This window comes from Astyanax mexicanus, chromosome 4, assembly GCF_023375975.1.
Source record: "Astyanax mexicanus isolate ESR-SI-001 chromosome 4, AstMex3_surface, whole genome shotgun sequence".
NCBI lineage: Eukaryota > Metazoa > Chordata > Actinopteri > Characiformes > Acestrorhamphidae > Astyanax > Astyanax mexicanus.
The window spans coordinates 12,975,465-13,001,980 of NC_064411.1; the positions used below are offsets into that span (position 1 = coordinate 12,975,465).

Genomic DNA, 26,516 nt, shown 5'->3' on the forward strand with positions numbered 1-26,516 from the left:
CAGCAAAATAATGACCTTTTTACTGAGAGAGAGAGAGAAACTTCTTCATACCTTCTGTAGTTCAGCTGATCCTGCTCTTCCTCCGGCGCTCCAGCTACAGACCCCCCAGCTCAGCCTCATCCGGGTTATGTAGAGCCCCGCCCCCTCCCCCGCTATATCACATTATACCCACCACCGCTAGAGGGAGCCCGCGAGGGAGTCCTCAATGCATGGAGCTGAATGGAGCTAAACAGCTAAAACTCTAATTTAAAACACTGTATAACTACTTCTCTGGAGTTTTCCTTTCATTTTACAAAGTAGACCAAAGTATTTCACTAAAATAGGAAAGAAAACGTACCTCTATATTTCCATTTTCTAAAACTAATGTTTTTATTCAGTAGATTTACTCGCATTACTGCTACTGATGCTGGAGTTACACACAGAGCTGCAGTTTAAAAGCTTTAATAATTATCTCTGCGATGACAAAATAGTTATAGTTGTTCTGTTTTGAGGAAATGATTAAATGTTTTATTCTAAAAAGTATCAAACATTTATAAATTGTTATTCTGCTAAAAGTAATAATTTATAAATGTTTGATACTTTATAGAATAAAAAATGTTTATATGTTTTTATACATTTCAGACTCTGTTGAGAGGCTTGAGATTCAGAGAGTTTTTTCCTCTATAGAGATTCTCTGATTGCTCCTGTACAACAAATAGCACTAATTATTATGGAAAGGTCAGTGTCGTTGTATTAATTGTGAAATTGATTCCACTTTTTAAATCTCATTTAAATTTCATTTAAAAATTTTCATTAAATTTTTTTTTTGCATTTACCTTCTTGATGTCCTGCAGATTCTTGAAAAGGAGATCTTACTGCAGCAGATCTTGTTTGTTGCTCACCTTGTCTAAAGTCCTACTATTTATGTATTCTGAAAGCTTTCCATAAATTGAGGTCATTCACAGCTCCTCCCTGTAAAATCACTCTCTGACATCACAATGGACCTTCCTGATTTCTGTATAGAAGGGTACTTCACACTTGTAAAAACATTTAGAAATTCATATTCAAATATCAGTTTTAAACTAATTAATTGTAAAATAAAGAAGGTTTTGTTTAAGAGTTTATTTGTTAATAGGATGGTAAAAACAAGTTGGGCCATCACTTGAAGTTTACCATCTGGTACAACTTTGGCATTTATTACATACAGTGTTAAAAAGGTTGTATAAATGTTTTAATTTTTTTGAACAGTGTTAACTTACATGGTAAATTTTGTCAGTACAAAATTGTTTGAATATCCATGGTGACTATCACAAAGTGAAGTAAAGCATTGATTATTTAATACAAGGAGTAACTGCTTCTATTTGGGGTGGTCAAAATGGTACTATTGATCAATTAAGTGAAAGCTCACCTTATTTGGTTCAATTTTTTAGTAATCAAAGTTTATTATTTAATTTTAAATTAAATATGGACTACATGATTTTATTATATTATATACCAATATAACTAAGCATATTAAGAATAATTTGTTAACATAGGGTTTCTTGGTGTAAAGCACTCTTACATATTGAAAGAATCCTGAAGATTTCTTAGGTTGAATGGATCTTTGTATTGAAGAAAGTGTTGAAAAGAAATGTCACAATTTCTACTTTAACCATAGTTCTGACCTTTGAGTAAAATTTGGTAAGTGCTATTTGTTGGGTAGTTTTAAGTGACTCAAGCAACCAGAGGTGTTTGTCTTATATTTCTACACAGAACCAGATTTAATCTGGCCCAATAGTCTCATATTTTGTAGTAGAATGAGAATGCTTTCTGGACTCATATTATAAAAGCTGAAAAAAAGTTTTTATAATCCTATAAACAAATAAACTCTTTAACAAATCTTATTTATTTTACAATGAATTAGTTTTAAACTGATATTTGCATATGAAGTTTCAAATGCTTTTACAAGTGTGAAGTACCCTTCTATACAGAAATCAGAATCGTCCATTGTGATGTCAGAGAGTGATTTTACAGGGAGGAGCTGTGAATGACCTCAATTTATGTAAATCTTTCAGAATACATAAATAGTAAGACTTTAGACAAGGTGAGCAACAAACAAGATCTGCTGCAGTACGATCTTTTCAGGAATCTGCAGGACATCAAGAAGGTAAATGCAAAGAAAATGTAACCATAATATTTTAATTATGTTTAATACTTTATAGAATAAAAATTGTACAACTATATAGAAAAAAACAGAACAATTAGAACTATTTCATCACCACAGAGATAATTGTTAAAGCTTTTAAATGAGCTCTGGGTGTAACTCCAGCATCAGTAGCAGTAATGCTAGTAAATCTAATTAATAAAAGATTAGGTGTATTTAGTGAAATACTTTGTTCTACTTTGTAAAATTAAAGGAAAACCCCAGAGAATTACTTATACAGTGTTTTAAATGAGAGTTTTAGGAGTGGGCGGTGCTCTCCATAACCCGGATGAGGCTGAGCTTCATGGAGAGGACCTTTGTGACCTTTGTGAACACTTGGCCAGAATCCAAAAAGATTTTCTGTCAAAATTAACGCCCCATTAAAATTTTATAAAAATCAGTTTTGAGTCTGTAAATAAAATACAATAAACTAGTTTGAGAAATAATGAGTATAAAATTAATCAAAAGCTTTTTTAAACTGAAACACATAAAATAATATAGATAATAAAAGAAAAGGTAGGACATTGTACTAAAACTAGTGTTGGTGGAAAAGACAGTTTTGCGCTGGCAATATATTCTGAATCAGGACACAACTCTTTAATAAAAGTAGCATTATAAAGAAAAACATTTCTTTGAGTTACTGACAGAATGTTTTATTTTAGACGAATAGTAAAAATCGGTAGCTTTTAGAAGTTTGTCTATAATATATGATGCTGGTTGTTAAATTGTGTATTTTTTTAACAATGTAAAGTTGCTTAAAAAGTGATGTCAATGTTCATTTTCTTCTGTATTGTCCTGTATTTATATTCCTTATCTTTATTGCAGTGTTAATATTATTATTATTACTATTATTATTATTATTATTATTATTATTATTATTATTATTATTATTATTATTATTATTATTATAACTAAAAGTATCAGGTAAGAACCAGCAGGAAACTATAATTCACAGTAATGGTTTAAAGTGGGATTTGTTTTTACTTTCATTTGTTACATTTTTTATTGTTTATTATTACACTAAAATAGCAAGTTTTCTGGTAAATTAGCGAATTAATGTTATTTAAAAAAAAAACACTAGTGAAATTCCACCTCGTACCTGACCTTCTCCTCGCTTCTTTTTAAATTTTATATTTTTACAAGCAGACTTTTATTTTGACGGGAAAGTCACAGATCTGTTCCTCCCGCAGCGCCGAAGGAAGAGCAGGATCAGCTGAACTACAGAAGGTATGGAGAAGTTTCTCTCTCTCTCTCTCTCTCTCTCTCTCTTTTCAACACGCTGTTCTACATTCACTCCTACACCAACACCACCTTCAGCACCTTCAGCATGTGCAGCATTTACACCACCAGCACTGGATCTTCTCCTAGCTCTGCTCAGCAGTCTGCAGTAGGGGGTCGCGGAGCTGGGGATGGGGGGGCTTTACAGATCATACACAGGATAACGGAGCCTCACACTCCTGCCCTCCCTCCCCCACATCACTAACACACACCTGAGATAAATCTGAACTAAATCTGAGATAAATCTGAACCAAATCTGAGATAAATCTGAACTAAATCTGAGATAAATGTGGGTTAAATCTGATCTGGATCCGTCATAAAATCAGGGTCTCCAAACGCACAGCGGTCCAGTCTCAGCATGGATCTGCTTCTGGGTTCGGACTGATAGCGGATCAGAACCAGGACAGATTTTACAGCGTTTATTACTGTTGTAAGTGTAACAGAGTAATAAAATACCTTTGTTTTAGATGAACTTTATAAAATGAGGCACTTTAATGCTGTTAAATGAAGTTTTGGCGGCCCCTGCTGTTTAGTGGTGAACTGCAGTTACTCTACGTTTGGTCTTTCTGAGCCACCGTACCTCAGCAGCGGTCTGTGTGTTTCTGTGCTGCGGGTAGGTGCTGAGCTCCGTGTTTTATGAATAAATAGTGGTTAAAAACATGTTTTAAGTTAAAAATACTGCTATTAATTCGAGTAGAAGACAGATTAAAAAGTGTTTTTGTAGAGAATTCACTGATTTAGGTAATAGTTAAGAGTTTATGAGCTTATTTCTCTCTTCTGTTAGAAGTTAAGTGAGACTAACACGAGGCTCAGTTTTCCCTCCACTGTCTGTACCAGCAGATTTATAGAATATCAGCTAATCCTATTATTATTATTATTATTTTTTTTATTAATGATAATTATTTTGATTTATTTATTCAGTTCTGTCTTAACTGCAGATGCCACTCAGGTAAAAAGGAAAAAAAAAGTACATATTGTTTTCCAGTTATCACATGTAATGAAGGATGCACAGTTAATTGATGTACACTTATTGCAAGTGTTATCTGTATTTTAAGTATTTTGGTAGATATGTCAAACAATATTAAGCAATGTTTAATAAAAGTAGCATAATAAAGAAATTCATTATTTAATTATTTTATTTTATTTATTATTTATTTTTTATTCTAGGCGAATGAACAGAATATATTGATAAACCGCAAAATTGTTTTACCCAGCAACTCTAGTCAAACCTCTAAAATCCACTGGTTTTGTTTATTCTCCTTGTATAAAGCATGCTGTCAGTGGCTAAAATATTGTGTTCTGAGTCAGAATATTATCATAAAGTACCAGCGCTAAACTGTATTTCTCAACAACACTCTTAATATAGACATTACAATCAAGCTTTGTGAGGCTACCAAAATATCCTAGAATAAAATAACGTTACATTTTTATTCAAACCCAGTTACTTAGCTGACAAGCTAAAGTTATCAGCAATTTGTTTATCCGTGTAGCTAATGTTAGGTAGCTAGCTAAAGTTGCAAGCGCTTTATAACAGATAGTTAATTTTTAGCTCGGTAACTAAAGTTACCAGCGTTTTTTTAATCAGTATCTAATGTTAGCTTGAAAGCTAAAGTTTGAAGGTTTTTTTTATTACAGGCAGCTAATTTTAGCTAGCTAGCTAAAGTTGCATCTAATGCTTGCTTACTAGCTAAAGTTGCAGGCGCTTAATAACCAGTAGCTAATGTTAGCTTGCTAGCTAAAGTTGCAGGCGCTTAATTACCAGTAGCTAATGTTAGCTTGCTAGCTAAAGTTGCAGGCGCTTAATAACCAGTAGCTAATGTTAGCTTGCTAGCTAAAGTTGCAAGTGCTTTATAACAGGTAGCTAATGTTTGCTAGGTAGCTAAAGTTACCAGCTTTTTTTAGATAGATACATAGATAGATAGATAGATAGATAGATAGATAGATAGATAGATAGATACTTTATTGATCCCCAAGGGGAAATTCTTGACATCCAGCAGCAGGTGTGTATAGTACACAAAGTTACAAAAGGATAAAAAATAATGATACATATAAATACAACAAAATAAAAAATAAAATGAAATTATAAAAGTACAGTCTTTAGTGTGTGTGTGTGATGTAAAATGGAGGTAGTGCAGTTGAACACAATAGACAGTGAACACCAGTTGATGTGCATAAAGTAAGGATAAGGATAACTGATGTCAGCCATACAGAAAGTGCAAATACAGTTATATAATAATTTAAATTTAGCAGTGCAAATGATACGTAAACAGTAGATGAATGAACTAGTGAATGAACTACTAGTGCAAAATAGGGTAGAACTATAAAAATAGTGTTATAGGCATCAGCAAGATAGTGTGACCATAGATGGGGGTATGTCCATGGTGTGGCCAGAATTGCTGGAAAGAAAAGGTGTCACAGAGTCTTCAGTTTGCTGTGCTGAGATGAGTTGAAAAGTCTTATGGCCTGAGGGACAAAAGACTTTCGGAGTCTGTCTGTGGAGCAGGACTGGGACAGCAGTCTGCCGCTGAATGAGCTCCTCTGCCTGGTGATGGTGCTGTGCAGAGGGTGGTGAACATTGTCCATGATGTTCAGCAGCTTGCTGAGGGCTCTCCTCTCTGCCAGTGGTGTTAAGGACTCCAGCTCTAGTCCCAACACAGAACCAGCTTTCCTCACCAGCCTGTCCAGTCGTCCAGCGTCCCTCTTGCTGATGCTGCCTCCCCAGCACACTACAGCGTAAAAGAGGACGCTGGCTACCACAGACTGGTAGAACATCAGCAGGAGTTTCTGGCAGATGTTAAAGGACCCAAGCCTTCTGAGGAAGTACAGTCTGCTCTGGGCCTTCCTGTAGAGGGAATCAGTGTTCACTGACCAGTCCAGCCTATCGTCCAGGTGCACACCAAGGTATCTTTTTAAATCACTAGCTAATGTTAGCTTGCTAGCTTGAGTTGCAAGCGCTTGTTACAGGTAGCTAATGATAGCTTACTAGCTAACGGGTACCAGCATTTTTATAGTTGGTAGCTAATGTTAGCTATTTAGCTAAAGTTGCAAGCATGTTATAACTGGTAGCTAATGTTAGCTAGCTGCAAGCGTTTTATTACCGTTAATTAATGTTTGCTAGTTGCAAGAGTAGCTAAAATTTGCTTAATAGCTAAAGGTTCCAGCATTTTTAAAAATTGGTAGCTAATTTTAGCTAGCTTGCTAAAGTTGCAAGCATTTTATAACCGGTAGCTAACGTTAGCTAGTTAGCCTAAGTTACCAGATTTTTTTAAAACCAGTAGCTAACATTAGTTACCTAGCTAAAGGTACCAGTTATGTATTTTCACCATAACGATGCTCTTGCCAATATGACAAAACACTAAAATAAAAATATATATATTTCAAGAATACACTACTGCAACAAAATGAACTTTTAATTTTATATTTGCCATATATTATTTAATACGATTTATGGCACACCCATTACTGAGATATTAAATAATACAACAATTTTATCAGATTTGTAACAGTCAAAGATCCACAATGTCAGGATATTAATAATTCACTCTAAATATCTCCATATATTCAGGATTATAGTAAAATAAATGATACTGGACAAATATAATCTCTAGAGTCTCTAGTAGATATATAACGGTAAATGAGAACAATGTGAATTTTTCTTTGGGTGATATGGCACGATATTTCAGGGTATAATATTGTTCACAATATTTCAAAGTGGCTGAGAGATTTCAGTGCAGCAGCAGTGTGTGAACCATACCTGTCAAGTCTCCCGTTTTGGCCGGGAAACTACCGTATTTTACTCCTCTTTCCCGCCGTCCTCCCGTATTAGTATTTTCCCGTAAATTTCCCGTATTTTATTACAATAAAAAAATATATATTATTGAGGATACAGGGCACTGACCGCTCTGTGTCTCTTAACCAATCGTGGAGCCGGTTCAAGGAGAAAGCCCCGCCTTTCAGGAGAAACAGCCAATCAGCTTGCAAGGAGGGTCAGTGTGGGGAAGCCCCGCCCTCCTCGCTGTGAGTTCAGGCAGCTAGTTGGAGCTGCTGATGTTAAAACATACATGCAGCGATTTTTCTAAAAGAAAGGTAACGGTAGTCTAATCATGGAAACTGTGATGAGATTTTTCTGATAGCTGCTTAAAAATACTCCGAAATAAAACACACAGATTAAACCTCTTAAAATAAAAAAATTACAGCTTGTGACTCAGTTTAACTAGAAATGTGGAGAGGACCGACATTAACTGAACTGATCAGGGGTGGAGTGATCAAAAGGAAGAAGTATTAATTAAAATTTATTGTGTAGGCCCCTTAGGACTAATTTTTACTGATGAAACATATCTGGTCCATGTCCTTTTAGTAAAAGCTCATAATACCATTTTTAGGTCACCAACAGTCATTTTGCAGAATTTGTGCACTCTTTGTTCAATTTTAAATCCATTAAATAAATAAAAAATATATCATATAAAAGAGTGCATTTATTACAAAAAAGACATGAAATCTTAAATAAAAAAAGATATAGAAAAGGGTTTTTAATTTGGCTGTATTAAAAGAATGGCATATGTAGGAATGTCCACAACATGTTCAGATCCTGATAATCTAATTGTAGTGTGTAAGTGGTTCACATGTGGTTATTTTAGATTTTTTGTAAACCTGTTTTAAAATGTAAGGGATACTGAACCTTCGTTGGGCTGGTGGGACGGCTTTAAGCGGACAGAGGAAAATATCCCTTATTTTGAAATCTAAAACTTGACAGGTATGGTGTGAACAGTTGGAATGATCTGTGTTTCTGTGCGCTCTCTCAGTTTGTGTGTGACAGGGCGCCGTCGGGGTTGCTTTCACCGCACTGCGCGAGCTCTTCGTGTTTATGCGCGTTAACATTTTGCTCTTTGCCTTTTTGGTATCCATTTTGATACCCTGCCTTATAGAGAAGTGTGATATTAAAATCACAGCTTAATAACCTAAGAATGCCTCAACCAAGGGTGTCAAAAGTATTCACACTCATTACTCAAGTAAAAGTATAGATACTGGGGTTTACACATACTTTTGTAGAAGTTGAAGTATCAACTCAAACCTTTACTTAAGTAAAAGTACAAAAGTACTGCTTTTAAAACTACTGAAAGGCATAAAAATAAAAGTAATGTAAGGGGAAAATTTACCTTATAAACAGAAGCCTTGGCTGCACAACATGAACCTATATTGCACAACCACCAATAACTAGTTGACTGTAAGTATAGTAATAAAAAAAAATTGTCCACTATTGACTGTAGGAAACATTCAGTTTACCTCCGAAAAGAGTTGTTTTTACATACAACCATTCCGAAGCCTTTCGCTGCAGCTGGCGACGCATTATTGTCAGCGCAGTTCACTTACAATGCTTTGTATCTACTTTCTGTGTCAAGAAACAAAACACTGCAATGGCGTGTTTGTTTTTATAGCCACGTGACATCACAGGGTCCGCGATGTGACTATCGCACATCGCAGTGTCTATTCTTAAACAATATATCGTGCAGCCCAAGAGCATAGCATTAAATCCTTCATCTTGCAGGAACTGCTGACACAATCCAGCCACATGAGGTCTAGCATTGTCCTGCATTAGGAGGAACCCAGGGGCCACTGCACCAGCATATGGTCTCACAATGGGTCTTAGGATCTCGTCTCGGTACCTAACGGCACACAGGCTACCTCTGGCGAGCACATGGAGGTCTGTGAGGCCCTCCAAAGAAATGCCTCCCCACACAATGACTGACCCACTGCCAAGTCAAGCAGTTATTATTGTCAATACTGCATATGTACAGGACATACAGACAATTGACATTAAGTTGCTCTCCTTCCCAGGATGATGAGTGATTGTGTGCTGGGGGCAGCATTGGGATGGGGGGTGGAGCAGGGTGAGAGTTCAGCCAGAAAGCATAGGTACTGAAGTGGTCTGTGGTCCCCACCTGCAGAACGACTTCTTTGCTGAGTATGTTTTGTTAATTGAAATTGATTGTCAATCAGTGTGGACAGTTCATTTCAAAGAAGTTTGATTTACTTGGAGTTATATTGTGTTTAAGTGTTCCTTTAATTTTTTGGCATATATATAATCACTATTTATAATGGTATTATTTGCCATCCAGATGCACTTGAACTCCATATAAGAAATTTAGGTGAAATCAAAATAAAGGTAAATATAGTTTTGAACCGTTTGTAGTTTGATTTTTAGTAGGTAAAAATATTTTGTTTTAGGTAATATCGCCCATCTCTATGTGAAATGCTGAAAAACACTCCATGGGTTAAAATAGTCATATCGCTTTTCAAATCTACAGTCTTTTATTTACTAAATGTGTAGCTACACTTCCAAGTCAACCAATAAGAAGTTATGATATTTAAGGTGGAATTGAAAATTCAGGGAAAATGTTAATTCATTAGCTAGGCTGAGCTAACGTAAAAAGACTAAAAAACATGATACATATTGTTCAGATAGCTGGTTTACAGGCTTAAGTAACATTTAGTTAGAGTTGATGAAATTGTGGGTAACGTTAGCTTCTATAAAACTGCAGCAGGTCTTGCAGCTTCTGCTGCTCTCTGACTCCGGAGATGAAGTTGGGACATTACAGAAAAAGATATTTATAAGATAAAATGAGACACCTTTATTGTGAACAAAAAGGGAAGTCAATATAGTACAGTATTAATAGTATGGATTAGTGTATTTCAGTGTAAAGTGAGATACTAAAGTATTTGTCAAACATGGTATTCAGTAGTGGACAGCAGCAGAGTTTCTGCTACATATATTTTGTGGCTGCAGCCTGCTGACAGTCTGCTGCAGAACGAGCTGAACTTCATATTATAATGACTATGGATTTAGAATGGGACAAAAGTACAGAAGCTTTTATGGTAATATAAATATGTCCCAGTATTTCCCATATAGTGTAACTGATTTAGGTAGTTCTCTTAATTTCAGTTAATTAACAAGCTTTTTAATACACTAAATTATTTTTTTTTTTCTTTTCAGAAATTAAAATATTATAGGATTTCTCCTGAAATCTATGAAAGAGGTGAAACACAAGCCATCCTGAGGAATCTCCAGAACACGCAGAAATTGTTTGATACATTTAACAGACAGAGGAAACAGAGGAAAGTCCCGACATGGAGGAACATCAGCACTCTGTCAAGAGTTTCACTAAACAAAGTGATCTCAAAAAACACCAGCGCATTCACACAGGAGAGAAACCGTATTACTGCTCAGACTGTGGAAAGAGTTTCAATCAACAGATTAATCTCAAAAATCACCAGCGCATTCACACAGGAGTGAAACCGTATCACTGCTCAGACTGTGGGAAGAGATTTAATCAAAAGAGTCATCTTAAACTGCACCAGCGCATTCACACAGGAGTAAAACCATATTACTGCTCAGACTGTGGGAAGAGTTTTACTCAACAGAGTACTCTCAAAATTCACCAGCGCATTCACACAGGAGAGAAACCGTATCAATGCTCAGACTGTGGGAAGAGTTTTACTACACAGAGTAATCTCGAAATACACCAGCGCATTCACACAGGAGTAAAACCATATTACTGCTCAGACTGTGGAAAGAGTTTTACTCAACAGAGTGATCTAAAAAAACACCAGCGCATTCACACAGGAGAAAAACCGTATCACTGCTCAGACTGTGAGAAATGTTTTTCTACACAGAGTAATCTCAAAAATCACCAGCGCATTCACACAGGAGAGAAACCGTATCACTGCCCAGACTGTGGGAAGAGTTTTACTCAACAGAATCATCTCCAAAAACACAAGTGCAGTAACACAGGAGAGAAAACTATCCCAAATTTGTTTCACGGCAAATCCTAAATCTTTCGGACAGAACACCTTATCCTACACTAATGTATTACTCTGTCACTTGGGACACGTTCCACCAGAAACAAACATGAACTGAATTTAACAATCAATTTTACAGGTTCAGCAAAATTATTCTTATCCAGGGATGATGTTTATTGAATTTCATGTTATGTTTTCTTGAATGTTCGATATTCCAGAACACTCTGCGTGAGACAGAGCTCAGTTTTTAGGGTAGTTACAGTAAGAGTTCAGCTCTGAAGAAGTGAATGTCTTTCAAGTACGAACTACGGCATTGCCAGAGCTTGCTCCAGACATTAGATTAGCATTAGATTAACATAGTCTTTAACATTTAGATGTCATAGTTGTTGGGAGTAGAGTAGGATTCTTGCAACTAAATGATTTTGTTGCTGGAACACCCACTACACCCACTTTACCTATTTTTGGTGGCCTAATGTAATTTAATAACTTCCCCCACCTGAACACACACATACCACAAACCCCATCCAGGATGCACTGGAATTAGAATAAAAGCCTTTGATAAGTCTTTTCACAAATCAAACCTAAATTTCAAATGACATATTTGACTTTTTCATCTCTCCAGTCCTCTCAAGAGACCTAAATGCTAGTTGGGTAAACCTTGTACATATTTTGACATTCCTCCAGCAAACAGTAATTCAGACAACCGTCAAACTTTGGACTTCTACGACCTTAAATAGTCACCATCTGTGACTGTCTCCCAAATGAGGTGGACCAACAGTGCCATCACCAGGACGACGACCCAACTGCCATTATAATACTATATAATTCAACTTTCTAAAATCCACAGAAACGCAATCCACAAAAAGAGTTACTGCAATTTAAGAGTTTATGCTTGGTTATTCCTGCAAAGCATTGAGAAAATAAGACTCATTTAGTTAAAAGAAATGTTCAAAGCTTTGGATTCCATTCCCAGCCTTGTAAGCTGAAATTCTGTGGTGTAAACTGATCTCTCTCACACCCGTCATAAATTCTGATCAACAAGCTATGAGCCAGGCGAAGAGAATTTCTCACAAAGAAGAACAAATAAGAATATACATTAACTAAATAAAAAGTTATTTTACAAAATATTTACTAAATAATATGCCACTTCTAGTGTATGGGTATAGATGCTGTCCTGATTAAATTTTCATACACAGTCAAGTCTGAATCAACAAGGTTTAACTAGCATTTGATAATTTTGCCTTATTTGGTTATTAGTGGTTTATTATTTTATAGTGTTTGTGTTATCTTTTCAATTATTTAATTGGGTTTAAATAGAAACATGACTCTTTGTTTTCTTTTTGACAAGGTACCATCCTTTGTTTCTAATTTCAGGATTATCTTGAATGTTAGCAACCTATTTGTAGAAAAAACATATAATTTACATTTATTGTGATTCAATTCTAAGATTGTTTTCCTTGAATTTATCCTCATGAATTGGTACGCTGAATATTGTATTTTGATCCACTGTTTGATTAAGTTTTCTTTTGGTTTGGTCTATTAATCATAAAAATATGAAATCTCAGAAATTGCTCCAAAACCAATGAAAACACAGACACGTAGGTTGCTCCTCCCCCAAAGCCCACAGAGCCAATGGTAGCCTTAAGGTCCAAACAGATTCAGTCAGAGAGTGACAGACAGAGTAGCAGTGGAGAATGAAAGTGGAGAGTGTCCAGGATTACGGATGGATCAGTTCAGTTTAGTCTTAGTTGAGGAGTTTAGAGTTTAGCTCCTTAAGTTTAGCTTAGCATTTTAGCTTTAGTTTAGCGTTAGCTTAGCATTCTTAGTACAACTCATTTAACCTTCTTTAAGCATATTAATACTAGCTTTCTTAGTTAAGACAACTAAAGCAATTTTACGATCTACGAAGCCTAAAAAGCATAAAAAGTTTCAGCTGAATAGAGACCATCAGACTCAACCCAGAAGCCACCAGTCCGGAAGCGACCAGCAAGCCAGCTGAGAGTGAAGAGATTTTCCCGTGGGTTCTGAAGGGGCTCCGCGCTGACACCAGGAAGTCAAACCATCTTGCAGACAGACTCACGTGATTCTTTCTCAGGGTGAAGAAACATGGCTACATTTATGACATTTTGATGGATTATTAACTCATATCTGTGTGATTTAATAAAATTCTTTTTATATTACAAAACCTGTAATTTAAGTGTGTTTTCTGGATAACTTGGTTATGAAAATTACTGTTCCCGGTAGAAGAAGACACGCCCCTGAAATTTCTTGTATTATTAATTAATTGGTTAATTATTTATTTAATTAATCTAATTTAATTAATTCAACATCTTAATTAGCACCAGGTATTAAACTGCTGAGCTCGCTACACTGAAAAGATTTGAATTTAGTTACGAATTCTATACATGTAAGAATGCATTAAAATATTCTGTCAATCTGCCAGATTTCTGAAGCATTTTATAAAAGCACTTCATCAATATCTGCTTCTTGGCTCAATCCAGTACCACACAATTATTTTGATTGCAGCAGGGGTCCCTTGAAAATAACCTTTGAAAACTCATCCAAAGGTGCCTTGACCAAAGAGATCTTCACAATATCTGATCTGAGATTCATCAGCGTATGGAATGCAGGGAAGTACACTGTATACATGAACATGAAGAAACTCAAGTAAGAATGTATGTTTACCTTTTAGTTTAAAATGGGTTTTCTAGGCAATTTTCTACATATTTATTGTAGTTCTACTAACAAGCTGGAACCACTGTGAAAACATTGGAGGACGCACATTGGAGTAACACTGCATTTTGTGGTGCATCTTGGAACTGATGTTGGCTTGAACTCCTAACTGGACATTTAAAAATGTCTGTATCTGTTCCTTAGAGTCCAGTAATTCTGTAGAGTGAGCCATGACTGGACCCTCAAGGTCAGAAAGGCCTCCTGCATCTGGGTGGGCAATGCTGACTCAGTCTTGATTATGTAGGCTGACTGCACATTCTAAACTATTGGAACAGAGAACTGAGCTTGTATGTGTGGAGGAAATTGGGATACTGAGTTGCGATGAGTATAACTTAAGTCGAGCCAACCAGACATTGAAAAGACAAAGACATACACACAGTGTTAGGACATACAGTTTACAAGATAAACACAGAGGATAGAAAGATGGCTCTCATTTTCTTTACAACCATCTTTATACCACTTTCTGGGAGGGACAGACATTCTAGAAACATCCATACATGGTAAAGTCATCTCTTATTTGTGCCTAGTCATAAAAACGTGACCAAAGTGTTGAGTTAATGTTCTATATTTTAGGGTGTCATGTTCTCCTAGAAAGGAAGCGAAACTAAGATTAAAGGGTAAAGTCTGGAGCAGATAATTAAACGTGTGATCACGCAGGACACTGCAAATAGGACATGTTCAAATCATACATTTAGTTTGATCACAGTGTTAAATCTTACATAGTGTTCAATGAAATACATAATTAAAAATGGGTTAATAGTCTCAATTTCCTCACATATTGTTCTTGATTTATTTCCCTTAATAAATGAAATCATAATTTAAATGTTTTAATTTTTTAATGTTTTGTCTGATAAACCCTCATTTCATATAATTGTAGGTTATATCAGACTGTGAATTTTGTTTAATAGATGACAAATGGCTGGCTGACTTTATCAACACTACTTTAAACTATGAATCTATGTATCTAAACTTGCTAGCTAGCTAATTAGCCTGAAAATGCACACCATTGTCTCAGGTTAATTGAATAAGACATATCCTGTTCCCCAAATAGACCCTTTAAAATAAAATAAAATTTTGTTTTTTTTTTGGCTATCTATCAAAAATACTGTAAACTATGGTAGCTATGGGTTAGCTAGCTAGGTTAAGTAGCTAATCATGCGAGCCAATTAGCCTGAAAATTCACACCACTTAAAACCTTCCTGTTCACTAAATTAATATATTTGAAATAAAAAAAATCTTACCTTCACAAAGTGTGCATCTTTTCTGATCCTCCAAGATGGCTGGATCCAACTGCCCAGTCATTTTTAGCAGATCACACCTTTTGCCCGCCTCTTATTTAATTTGATTGGTTGTTTCTCTGAATCAATCACTTTCTTTCTGCCCTCAGAACACTTTAATGTGAGTAAAACTCCCATCTGCCCATTTCACAGCTTCTGCTGCTCGGATAAAGACTCAAAGACACCTCTGCTTCTTATTAGAAAGCCATTACAAAACCTTTTATTTGATTTCATTACTTTTATTATATTTATTTCGCATCTAAATCTCACTTTTTTGAAAAAACATTATTTTGTTTTTGCTTCTATATTGGACATTGTCCGATCCAAACAGTATGAAAGTACTTGCACTATACTAAAATATTCTTATTTTCTACATTTCCTTTGGTCAATTTTGACTACACCTCAAATTAAAAGCCCCCAAAGTCTGTGCTTGAATAAAATTCAGTTTAGAACCAAAACTTTGCAACAAAAGACTTGCTCTATAGAAAAAAAATATTTTGTGGTTGACCCCATTTTAGACAGAGGGGACAAACCTCTTAGCCAACCAATTTGGCCATTCAACATGGGGGTCCAAACAGGCATGAACCTCATCCCCATCATGGGAGAGCAAATACACCAACTCTTACTGCACCTGTAGGGAAGAAAAGCAAAAAAAAAAAACACAATGAACCACATGAAAAAAACACAGAATACAAGAATTTTAGCACACTGATGAAACACTTATTTAATCTAATACGTGCACACCACCACCAGGAAAATGTGGCACTTCAGTCTAAGGCTAGGCCAATGGAGATGCAGCTATAAAGGCAGCAGCGGATACATTTCCAGGGGCAGTTATCTGAATCCCCCTGATTAATTTTTCCAAAAGCCTCAAGCTGGAGGAACAGGAAATACTGACAGGTCTTAATAACTCTCCTCCTTTCACCCCAAAATCTCTCTCAGGTTCCTAACACAATTAGAAAAATCATAAGAGCGGACAAATATGCAGTAAAAACTTACCCTGGAACAATAGTGAAACCCCTAACCTCAATCTAGAGGAGCAGCAGTCCCTACTACAATTACGCTGTGATAACTCCATTACCATCAAACCCGCTGATAAAGGCAGCGCCACAGTAATTATGGATAGGGACGCCTATATAGAGGAAGCAAAAAGACAATTAAATCAGGAGGAATATTATAAAGAACTCCCTGCACCTATTTTTCTAGAGACAGTTCCAGAGTTGCTACTGTGCACTTGCTGCTTTACTATCTGTGGCTTTCTCTGCGTTGCTACTGTGCACTCTTTCTGCTTTACTATCTGTGGCTTTCTCTGCGTTGCTACTGTGCACTCTTTCTGCTTTACTATCTGTGGCTTTCTCTGCGTTGCTACTGTGCACTCTCACTGCTTTACTATCTGTGGCCTTCTCTGCATTGCTACTGTGCACTCCTGCTCCTTTACTCTCTTTGACTGTCACTGCATAACTATCTGTGGCTTTCTCTGCGTTGCTACTGTGCACTCTTTTTGCTTGACTATCTGTGGCTTCCTCTGCATTCCTACTGTGCGCTCTTGCTGCTTAGGTATCTGTGGCTTTTTCTGCGTTGCTACTGTGCAGTCTTGCTGCTTTACTATCTGTGGCCTTCTCTGCGTTGCTACTGTGCACTCTTGCTGCTTTACTATCTGTGGCCTTCTCTGCGTTGCTACTGTGCACTCTTGCTGCTTTACTATCTGTGGCTTTCTCTGCGTTGCTACTGTGTATTCTTGCTGCTTTACTATCTGTGGCCTTCTCTGCGTTGCTACTGTGCACTCTTGCTGCTTTACTATATGTGGCTTTTTCTGCATTGCTACTGTGCACTCTTTCTGCTTTACTATCTGTGGCTTCCTCTGCGTTGCTACTGTGCATTCTTCCAGCTTTACTATCTGTGGCTTTCTCTGCGTTGCTACTGTGCATTCTTACAGCTTTACTATCTGTGGCTTTCTCTGCGTTGCTACTGTGCATTTTTCCTGCTTTCGTATCTGTGGCCTTCTCTGCGTTGCTACTGTGCACTCTCACTGCTTTACTATCTGTGGCTTTCTCTGCATTCCTACTGTGCACTCTCACTGCTTAACTATCTGTAGCTTTCTCTGTGTTGCTACTGTGCACTCTCGCTGCTTTACTATCTGTGGCTTTCTCTGCATTCCTACTGTGCACTCTCACTGCTTAACTATCTGTAGCTTTCTCTGTGTTGCTACTGTGCACTCTCACTGCTTTACTATCTGTGGCTTTCTCTGCATTCCTACTGTGCACTCTCACTGCTTAACTATCTGTAGCTTTCTCTGTGTTGCTACTGTGCACTCTCGCTGCTTTAATCTCTTTTGCTTTCACTGCTTAACTATCTGTAGCCATTGACAGTATATATTAATTGGACCAAGCCATCCCGCTGATTTCAACTGAGCCAGGTGAGGCCAATCGTGTCACTTCCTGATCGGCTTCTCGTGGGGCGTTAACCGGGAAAGTGAGAGATTGCGCAGGCGCAGGCATGACGTGAATCTTCTGCGTGCCGTGCAAACAACCGTACTGTTTATAGGAGCTGCACAGAACTATTCACTCCAAAAAGAACACAGTGAGAACAGCTCCATTCTGTCCCAGAATGAGGCTTTTATTGAATGAACAGCAGATATTGACTAGAATTGCTGATAGCCAAGATCACAGATTTACTGAAAAATATTCATAGTTTGTCAATATAACAAGCATTTAGAAACTCTGTAATGATAATTATTAATGTGTAATATAAACTTTAGTTCTATCTATACATTATAATTCTCATGGCCTATCTAATTTCTATTTACTACTATCTTATGTGGCTTTTCTTGTTTATGGCTCCAATCCATTGGAGAACCTGAAAACAGCTTAATGTACTAAATCAGTGAACACCAAAATAAACTCTTTTATTACTCTTCATTACTACTCTATACTACGGTAAGGATGAACTTATACTCCATTAGGAAGCGGTACGTTTTAAAGCTTTTTTTTCTTTTCATTGAAACCTAAAAAAAATAATTATTAAGTATTTAAGTATTTGTTATAAGGTCATTTGTCTTTGGTGAAATTAATAGCTAAAGGCCAGAGTAAACCTACAGGTCAAATGCAAACATAAACATTGTAATACCTTGTAGTGTAAAGCCCTTAAAATATTAATAATATGAACCGATCTACAAATGATAGTTATGATAAAGGACATTCCAGAAACAATAACAACAAAACTATATAATACATGATCAACTAGAGAGTGCACAAAAATGAGAAATAACAATGACAACTTGTAGGAATTCATGAAATGGACACAAGCAGGTACCTTGATGTTCAATTTTATTAATCACTTCAGCTTCATCAGCTGTTTTACAGATGTTTAGAATAAATATACAATTAAAGTGAAAAAGGGAGAGCAAAACGTAACTAAATAAATTACAACAGAAATAACATTGTATCATAATAAGAGGTTACTTTGACCCTGTTCGATGGCAATCGGCTCCATACTTTTGAATTTAAAGGAGCAACTTTATTGGTTATTGTTTAATTATAGGTTTAAAGACACCCCTAAATGAATGGAAGCTTAGCTCAAATGGTCCTCTCATCCCACAGCAGCACACGTACAGTGGCACGTTTTGGAAGGGAAAAGCTGAGGGCCTGATAGCAACCACCTAGCAATGCCTTAGCAACAATCTAGCAACTGCTTAGCAACATATTAGCAACCACCACCGACATCATGGCACCCACCTAGCAACACCTTAGCGACCGCCACAGACACCATAGCAAGCGCCTAGCAACGACCATAGCAAATGGTGGGACCCATTTTAGCTGCGCAACCATTCTGCGTTTTCTTCAGGAAATGCACTTTTGTAGTTAATCTTAGCTAGCTAGCTAAATGTTACAACACGCCATTTGCCGTTTTAATGACTATTATTATTGGTAGCTATTGTTAGAAATACACTTTATTTTTTTACTATAATTAATACTAATCAAGCTAATGAAGTATAAACAAATGCATTACAAATAAAGGTGTGATAGTACGGTAGGCAACAAGGCTTGACATAAAGCTTGCCCCACTGACCTAGAGGCCAGCTAAAGGGAAGGTGTTGACATGTTATGGGCAAAGTGGAGGAAGGAGTCTGAAACATTGGACACAAACTCATTTGTGTTCTGTGAAATACTTCTCTGTTTTAACAGTCTGTTACTTGCAAGATCTGGCCGTTAGTCGTTAGGTTGTTAAGCAAACTGTACTTGTAAGACAGAAATGAACTGAGACAGACAACTTCTGATCAAGACCAGCCAGAACCAGTTTTTGGGGAACTGACCAAGGTGCCTTCCTCCGTGACATCGAGGTGGGTTTTGTCTGTAAATGCTCATGTCTGTGAAATAATCTTTGAACTTCTTCTCTTGAACTCCTTGTGAGTGGAACTCATTCCCAGAGCTCTGTTTTAATAAATTGTTAGTTGCTGAAGATAAAGTATCCTGTCTCTCTATGAATTATCTCTACTTTGGGATTCCATCAAAAGAATCCAGGGGAACGCACTGGAGACGGCACAGAGGGTAGTGCGGTTTTCCCAACATCATCTAAACGTACAAACAAAGCATTTGCTGTTTTACTGACCATAATAATTCTTAGTTAGCTAGCTAAATGTCCAAATCACAGCATTATTATTCTTAGTTAGCTTGGTAAATGTCCAAATCACAGCACTGACATGACCACTAATTCTGCAAACTTTTGAAAGGTGATGACAGTACAGGTTCTGAGGATAAAGAAGATGAAGTAGTTGATTAAGTATCTGATATAGCACTGATTAGAGTGCACTCAGTACTACAGAGATATTTAATTTTCCTGAAATTATTCCTACTTAAAAACACGTATTACATCATCTGTTTACTGAGAGATTTAATACAAGTATGATTATGCAGAAAAGTCACCAAACTATCAGATGACAAATAGCTCTGCAGAGGCCAAATCTCATATTTGTTTATAGGTTTATAATTGAGAATAAGTAAAGGTGCATATAGTATGGTAATTACATAATAAACTGTCGGTGCCCTGCAGATTTGGACAGATCCTGAAAGAAGCAAACCAAAAATACTTTCACAACAATAGACAAACACAAAAATTATATGCTTGCATGGTTTTATTGAACACAACATTTTAACATTCACAGTGAGGGGAGGGGGGGTATGTAAACCCTTTATAACTGGTTGACTCTCCTTTGGCAGCAAAAACCTCAACCAAACATTTCCAGTAGCTGCAGATCTGACCTGCACAACGGTCAGGAGGAATTTTGGACCATTCCTTTTCAGTTCAGAAATATTCTTGGGATATTTGGTGTGAATCGCTCTCTTGATGTCATGATGCCATAGCATCTCAATTGGGTTGAGGTCAGGACTCTCCAGAAGGCGTATTTTCTTCTGTTGAACCCATTAGGTTGTTGATTTACTTCTGTGTTTTGGGTCGCTGTCCTGTTGCATCATCCATCCTATGTTTAGCTTCAATTGGCGGACAGACGGTCTTAAGTTTTCCTGCAAAATGTCTTGATAAACTTGAGAATAATTCTTTCTGTTGATGACGGCAATCCGTCCAGTCCCTGAGGCAGCAAAGCAGCCATGATGCCCCCTCCACCACATTTCACAGTTGGGGTGAGGTTTTGACGATGGTGTGCTGTGCCATTTTTTCTCCAAACATAGCATTGTGTGTCAATTTCATTTTAATCTGTCCACAGTATATTTAGCCTGCGTTCTTGTTTCATGTTTTCCTTATTGTAGATTTGTCAAAAAATTTTAGCATGTGCCAGAGATTTCTGTAAGTCTTTAGCTGACACTCTAGGATTCTTCCTCACCTCATTAATCATTCTGCGCTATGGTCTTGCAGTTATCTTTACAGGACGACCACGCCGGGGGGAATAGCAGCAGTGCTGAACTTTCTCCATTTGTAGACCATCTGTCTTATCGTGGACACATGAACATCAAGGCTTTAAATATACTTTTGTAACGCTCAAGCAATGCTTCTTAAGAACAGCAAACTCAAAACTGGTGTGTGTTTTTATAAAGCAGGGCAGCTTTAACCAACACATCCAATCTCATCACATTGATTGGACTCTAGTTTGGCTGGCTCCTGGCTCCAATTAGCTCTTAGAAAAGTCATTAGCCTAAGTGTTCACATATTTTTCCACCCTACAGTGTGAATGTTAACGTGTTGTGTTTAATAAAACCATTCAAACATATTTTTTTATGTGTATTAGACTGTGTTTGTCTATTGTTGTGACAGATGAAGACATTTAATGACCAATTCGTGCAGAAATCCAAGTAATCCCAAAGGGTTCACATTGATCCTCAGCAGACTAAAACAAGTATCCTGGCTATGGGGAAACTGGCGTTCCAGCAGCTGGAGAAAGGAAACCTGATCTTCTATGAGGAAGATCTAAGAGAGAGTGGCATCGATATTAGAGAAGTGTCGGTGTACTCAGGAGTGTGTACCCAGATCTTCAGGGAGGAACATGAGCTGCACATTAGGAAGGTTTGTACATCTGAGCGTTCAGGAGTTTCTTGCTGCTTTATATGCATTTCTCAACAGAAAAATTCCAAAAGAACAATCCACTGAACAACAAACAAGTAAACTCTTCAAGTTTTTCAGCAAGTCAACAAAGACTGACTTCCTCAGCATTGCCATAGACAGAGCCTTACAGAGTGAGAGTCTGGGTCTCTCACTGGAGTCTAATCAGACTTTATTACGAGTCATACTGACCCCAAAAAAAGAGGATACCTCACAGCAATGAGGAAACAAGGAGGTGGACCTGGAGGAGTTTAACCTGAAATATGATCAGGAAAGTGTCTTCTGAGGCCAGTAGTTAAAATATCCAGATGAGCGGTGTAAGTATTTTCATTCAGGCCTTCACACAGTTTTTAATCAACTGCTGTGTGTAGAATCAGTTTCCATTCAATCACTGGTGGATTCACATTATTTACATTATTAAATACACACATGAATTATTCTGTGTGTAATAATAATTAAACCCTCATTTTAATGTAAATAGTACATTAAGTTTCTGTATTAGACTAATCATATACAGTTTTAAGAAAGAAGTTTGGAAGTTATGAAGAAGTTATATAACTTAAGTGTGTTATATAAGTTAAGTTATATAACTTAAGTGTGTTGTTTGTGCAAGGACTCTTTGACTGATTTGATCAGCAAATTTTAGTCTTTCAAATTTAGATCAAACAGTAAAACTTAAGATTTGACAATGTGCTTCCAAATTCCTACTCTCATCTCCTGCAACACCCGTAGACACCGGCATCAGGGCAGAAACCGCAATCCTAGCAACCTGTTGTACCCACCTAGTTCACTAAGTTCTCAGGTGTTGGTGCATGGGGGACTCTGGAATTGCCATTCTGCAGTTCTGAAGGCTGACTTCATCACAGCTTATGCCTCTGCTCAATCTCTGGACTTCCTGGCTCTGACTGAGACTTGGATCACTCCAGAGAACTCTGCAACTCCAGCTGCCCTGTCATCTGCTTTTGCCTTCTCCCACTCTCCACGGCCAACCGGCAGGGGTGGTGGAACTGGCCTGCTTCTGTCTTGTAAGTGGTCCTTCACTGTACTTTCTTTTCTGCATCTCGACATCTCTTCTTTTGAATTTCATGCTGTCACTATCTCTTTTCCTGTCAAACTCCATATCATTGTTCTCTATCGTCCTCCTGGCCCACTGGGCAACTTCATTGATGAACTGGACACTCTCCTGAGTGGGTTACCGGTTGAGTCCTCACTTATCCTCCTTGGTGACTTCAACCTCCCCTCAGAGAAACTACAGTCATCCTGTCTTCTTCCACTTCTGTCTTCTTTTTCTCTCTCCCTCAATCTGTCTGCTCCAACTCACAGAGCAGGAAACACTCTAGACCTTGTCTTTAGCAGACCTGCTCCAGCTCTGGATCTAACTGTGACTCCTCTATATTTCTCTGACCATCACTTCCTATCCTTCACTCTCTCTCTTCCTGCTCTTCCTACAAACACAACCTCTCCAACTTCCACTACTCATCGCAATCTTCGTGCTATATCTCCCTCCTCTCTTGCCTCAACTATCATGACCACTCTTCCGAATCCTGACTCCTTCTTTTCCCTCCCTCTGGAAACAGCTACCAACACCTTCCTCTCATCTATCACCTCTTCCATCAACACTCTCTCTCCTCTTACTTCAAGGCCAGCAAAATCCTCTCCAGCCACCCCATGGCTGTCGGATGTTCTACGCAACAACCGTAGAGAGCTAAGGCTAGCCGAGAGAAAGTGGAAAAAATCTCAACAATTCTCAGACCTTTGCTCTTACCAATCTCTCCTATCCCGATTTTCAACAGAGGTAACTGCTGCAAAATCCTCTTTCTACAAAAGGAAACTGGAAGAATCAGCATCTGACCCTCGCAAACTCTTCACCATCTTCTCATCTCTTCTAAACCCTCCCACTCCTCAACCTCCCACAAGCTTCTCCCCGGATGATTTTGTCAACTTCTTTGAGGAGAAAGTAGCAAATATCCGCCAATCCTTTCCCCCTGCCTCTACCCTTCCCACCAAGCTCTATCTTCCACATTCTACTTCTCTGTCTCACTTCTCTCTGCTTTCCACAGATGAAATCCTTCATCTTCTACATTCTAACAATCCAACCACTTGCCCACTTGACCCTTTACCATCTTCCCTCTTTCAGACAATTGCTCCTGACCTCCTTCCGTTCATCACTCACATCATTAACACCTCTCTATCATCTGGTCATGTTCCATCAACTTTTAAGACTGCCAGAGTGGTTCCTATCTTGAAGAAACCAACTCTAGACAGCTTGGATGTTGGCAACTACAGGCCAGTTTCTCTCCTCTCTTTCCTTTCTAAAGTCCTTGAGCGTGCTGTCTACAACCAACTTTCTCTCTTTCTCACTCAGAACAATCTTCAGGATCCAAACCAGTCTGGCTTCAAACCTGCACATTCTACTGAAACTGCCCTCATTGCAGTTACAGAGAAGCTCCATGCAGCAAAAGCTACCAACCTGTCATCTGTTCTGATTCTCCTTGATCTCTCTGCTGCTTTCGACACGGTCAACCACAGCATTCTCCTTTCCATCCTCACCAGCCTTGGAATCACTGGCTCTGCATGGCAGTGGTTTGCATCGTACCTGGAGGACCGTTCCTACCAGGTAACTTGGCAAGGGGCAACATCTGCTCCATGCAGACTCTCCACTGGGGTTCCACAAGGCTCGGTGCTTGGTCCTCTTCTTTTCTCACTCTATACTCGCTCGCTGGGTGAAATAATATCTTCTCATGGATTCTCATACCACTGCTATGCGGACGACACTCAACTAATCCTTTCTTTTCCTCCTTCCGACACTCAGGTTTCATCCCGCATCTCAGCATGTCTCAGTGATGTCTCGATGTGGATGAGTTCTCATCACCTAAAACTCAACCCCAGCAAGACTGACCTTCTGTTCATCCCAGGAACTACGAGCCTTCACAACAATATCTCCATCTCTTTCGACAACTCACTGGTCACTCCATCGGCAGAAGCACGAAGCCTTGGTGTAGTAATGGATGACCAGTTATCATTCTCGAGCCATATTGCAAATCTGACTCGGTGCTGCAGATTTCTCCTGTACAACATCCGAAGAATTCGACCGTTTCTGTCTCAGGAAGCCACTCAGGTGCTTGTGCAGTCTCTTGTCATCTCAAGACTTGACTACTGCAACTCTCTACTGGCTGGTCTTCCACTGAGAGCCACCAAACCACTACAATTAATTCAGAATGCTGCAGCACGACTCGTCTTCAATCTTCCGAAGTTCAGTCATGTGACTCCTTTGCTGCGTTCCCTCCACTGGCTTCCTGTTGCCGCCCGCATCCGATTCAAAACCCTGACGCTGGCCTACAAGGCAAAAAACGGACCAGCTCCTTCATACTTGATGGCGATGGTCAAAGCCAGATCTGCACCAAGAGCTCTTAGAGCTTCCAGCACGGCTCGGCTCGAACCTCCTTCACTCAAAACACACAGAAAACAGACATCCAGACTCTTCTCTGTGCTGGCAAAAAGGTGGTGGAATGAACTTCCACTGGATGTCAGAACAGCAGAGTCACTCGCCGTCTTCAAACGTCGACTGAAGACACATCTTTTTAAAGAGTTCCTAAACTAAAAAAAAAAAAAAAGAGGTTCCTAGGGTTCTAAACATGATTAAGTTCTGTGTATCTCTTGATCCTAGTCTACAAACTAGCTTTGGATAACTTAAGTAACTTTGAAGCACTGTTGTAAGTCGCTCTGGATAAGGGCGTCTGCTAAATACCGAAAATGTAAATGTAAATAACATTTTAAACATTTTCAAAATAAATTCCCACTCCTTGTAGATCCACTCTAAATTAGCACTGGGTGATTTGAATGAAAAATCATGTCTCAGTATGCCTGAGAGCAATGATGATTAGCAGTATATCATCATGAAAATTTCATATAGAACATACATTTCAAGTGTATGTATTTATTTCTAAAATATATGTGAGCAAATGTGTATTTTTCCAGAGCTTAACTGGGAAAATAGAATAAATTCACAGTCTCCAAAAAGCCATGTTCTTTCTGTTTTGTTAAACATTTACTTCTATTTTAACTCATTATAATCTGTCCCAGAGCTTTTGGTGAGCTGCATGCCTACACTGATCACAGTAAAGTGGAGCTTTCTGCATGTTAACTATTTCAGTATAAAGAAACATCAGTTCTTTTAACAGACAATAAATGTCACATTTTAATTCTGTTTTCTATTTTTGTCAATCCATTCAAATATTCTTCTTTGGGTTTATTGTAAAATCATTAGTTTATTCTTGATTTTTAGACTAGCTTCATGTGACCTTGGAGTAAAGACATGTGAAAATCTGGAATTGGTTTTAAACCTGGAAAACTCCTCCCTGAAAGAGCTGGACCTCAGTAACAACGACCTGCAGGACTCAGGAGTGGGGCTGCTCTCTGCTGGACTGAAGAGTTCACAATGTAAACTGCAGATTCTCAGGTCAGTGTTTCAGGTTATCAAAGACCAAAATAACAAACAAGACAACAAATGAAAACACAATTAACTAAAGAAACTAAATTACACAGAAGGATGTGCAAGGCTGGTCTCCGCAGAATATTCTTTCCAGGTTGGCAAAAGGGAGGAACCCAAAAATCTTTCCCTGCTCTGGCTTCTACAGAATAAATACAAAAGAAAACTGCATAATCAGGCCCAAGTAGAAAGAATAAGACAAGGCATTCTAACGTGAAGTGATACCTGTATT

The 26,516-nt window shown here is 37.9% G+C and overlaps 5 protein-coding genes across 11 annotated transcripts in view; 2 read left to right on the top strand and 3 right to left on the bottom strand.

Annotated features, from left to right (window-relative positions):
- The window catches only part of LOC111196715 (zinc finger protein 484-like), a 353,380-nt gene that overhangs the window by 247,757 nt on the left and 79,107 nt on the right, over window positions 1–26,516 (bottom strand). For 3 of the 5 annotated variants that reach the window (XR_007438636.1, XR_007438637.1, XM_049477417.1), the window contains exon 1: window positions 52–94. The exons of 1 other annotated variant lie outside the window; for it this stretch is intronic. The gene's annotated coding sequence lies outside the window, so the exon portion shown is untranslated. Of the gene's footprint in view, window positions 1–51; window positions 100–26,516 lie in introns of those variants that run through there. One more of the 5 variants, XM_049477424.1, reaches the window with a different exon arrangement.
- The window catches only part of LOC125801418 (zinc finger protein 239-like), a 203,934-nt gene that overhangs the window by 137,351 nt on the left and 40,067 nt on the right, over window positions 1–26,516 (bottom strand). The gene's annotated exons all lie outside the window — the stretch shown is intronic.
- Window positions 1–26,516, bottom strand: part of LOC125801283 (zinc finger protein 239-like) — a 232,390-nt gene that overhangs the window by 59,556 nt on the left and 146,318 nt on the right. The window contains exon 1 of one of the 3 annotated variants that reach the window (XM_049477750.1): window positions 52–98. The exons of the other annotated variants lie outside the window; for them this stretch is intronic. The gene's annotated coding sequence lies outside the window, so the exon portion shown is untranslated. Of the gene's footprint in view, window positions 1–51; window positions 99–26,516 lie in introns of those variants that run through there. 3 annotated transcript variants of the gene reach the window in all.
- Window positions 3,349–26,516, top strand: part of LOC125801417 (zinc finger protein 239-like) — a 181,259-nt gene continuing 158,091 nt past the window's right edge. The window contains exon 1 of the mRNA XM_049478124.1: window positions 3,349–3,388. The gene's annotated coding sequence lies outside the window, so the exon portion shown is untranslated. The remainder of the gene's footprint in view (window positions 3,389–26,516) is intronic.
- The window catches only part of LOC125801460 (zinc finger protein 239-like), a 203,053-nt gene continuing 180,566 nt past the window's right edge, over window positions 4,030–26,516 (top strand). The window contains exon 1 of the mRNA XM_049478224.1: window positions 4,030–4,052. The gene's annotated coding sequence lies outside the window, so the exon portion shown is untranslated. The remainder of the gene's footprint in view (window positions 4,053–26,516) is intronic.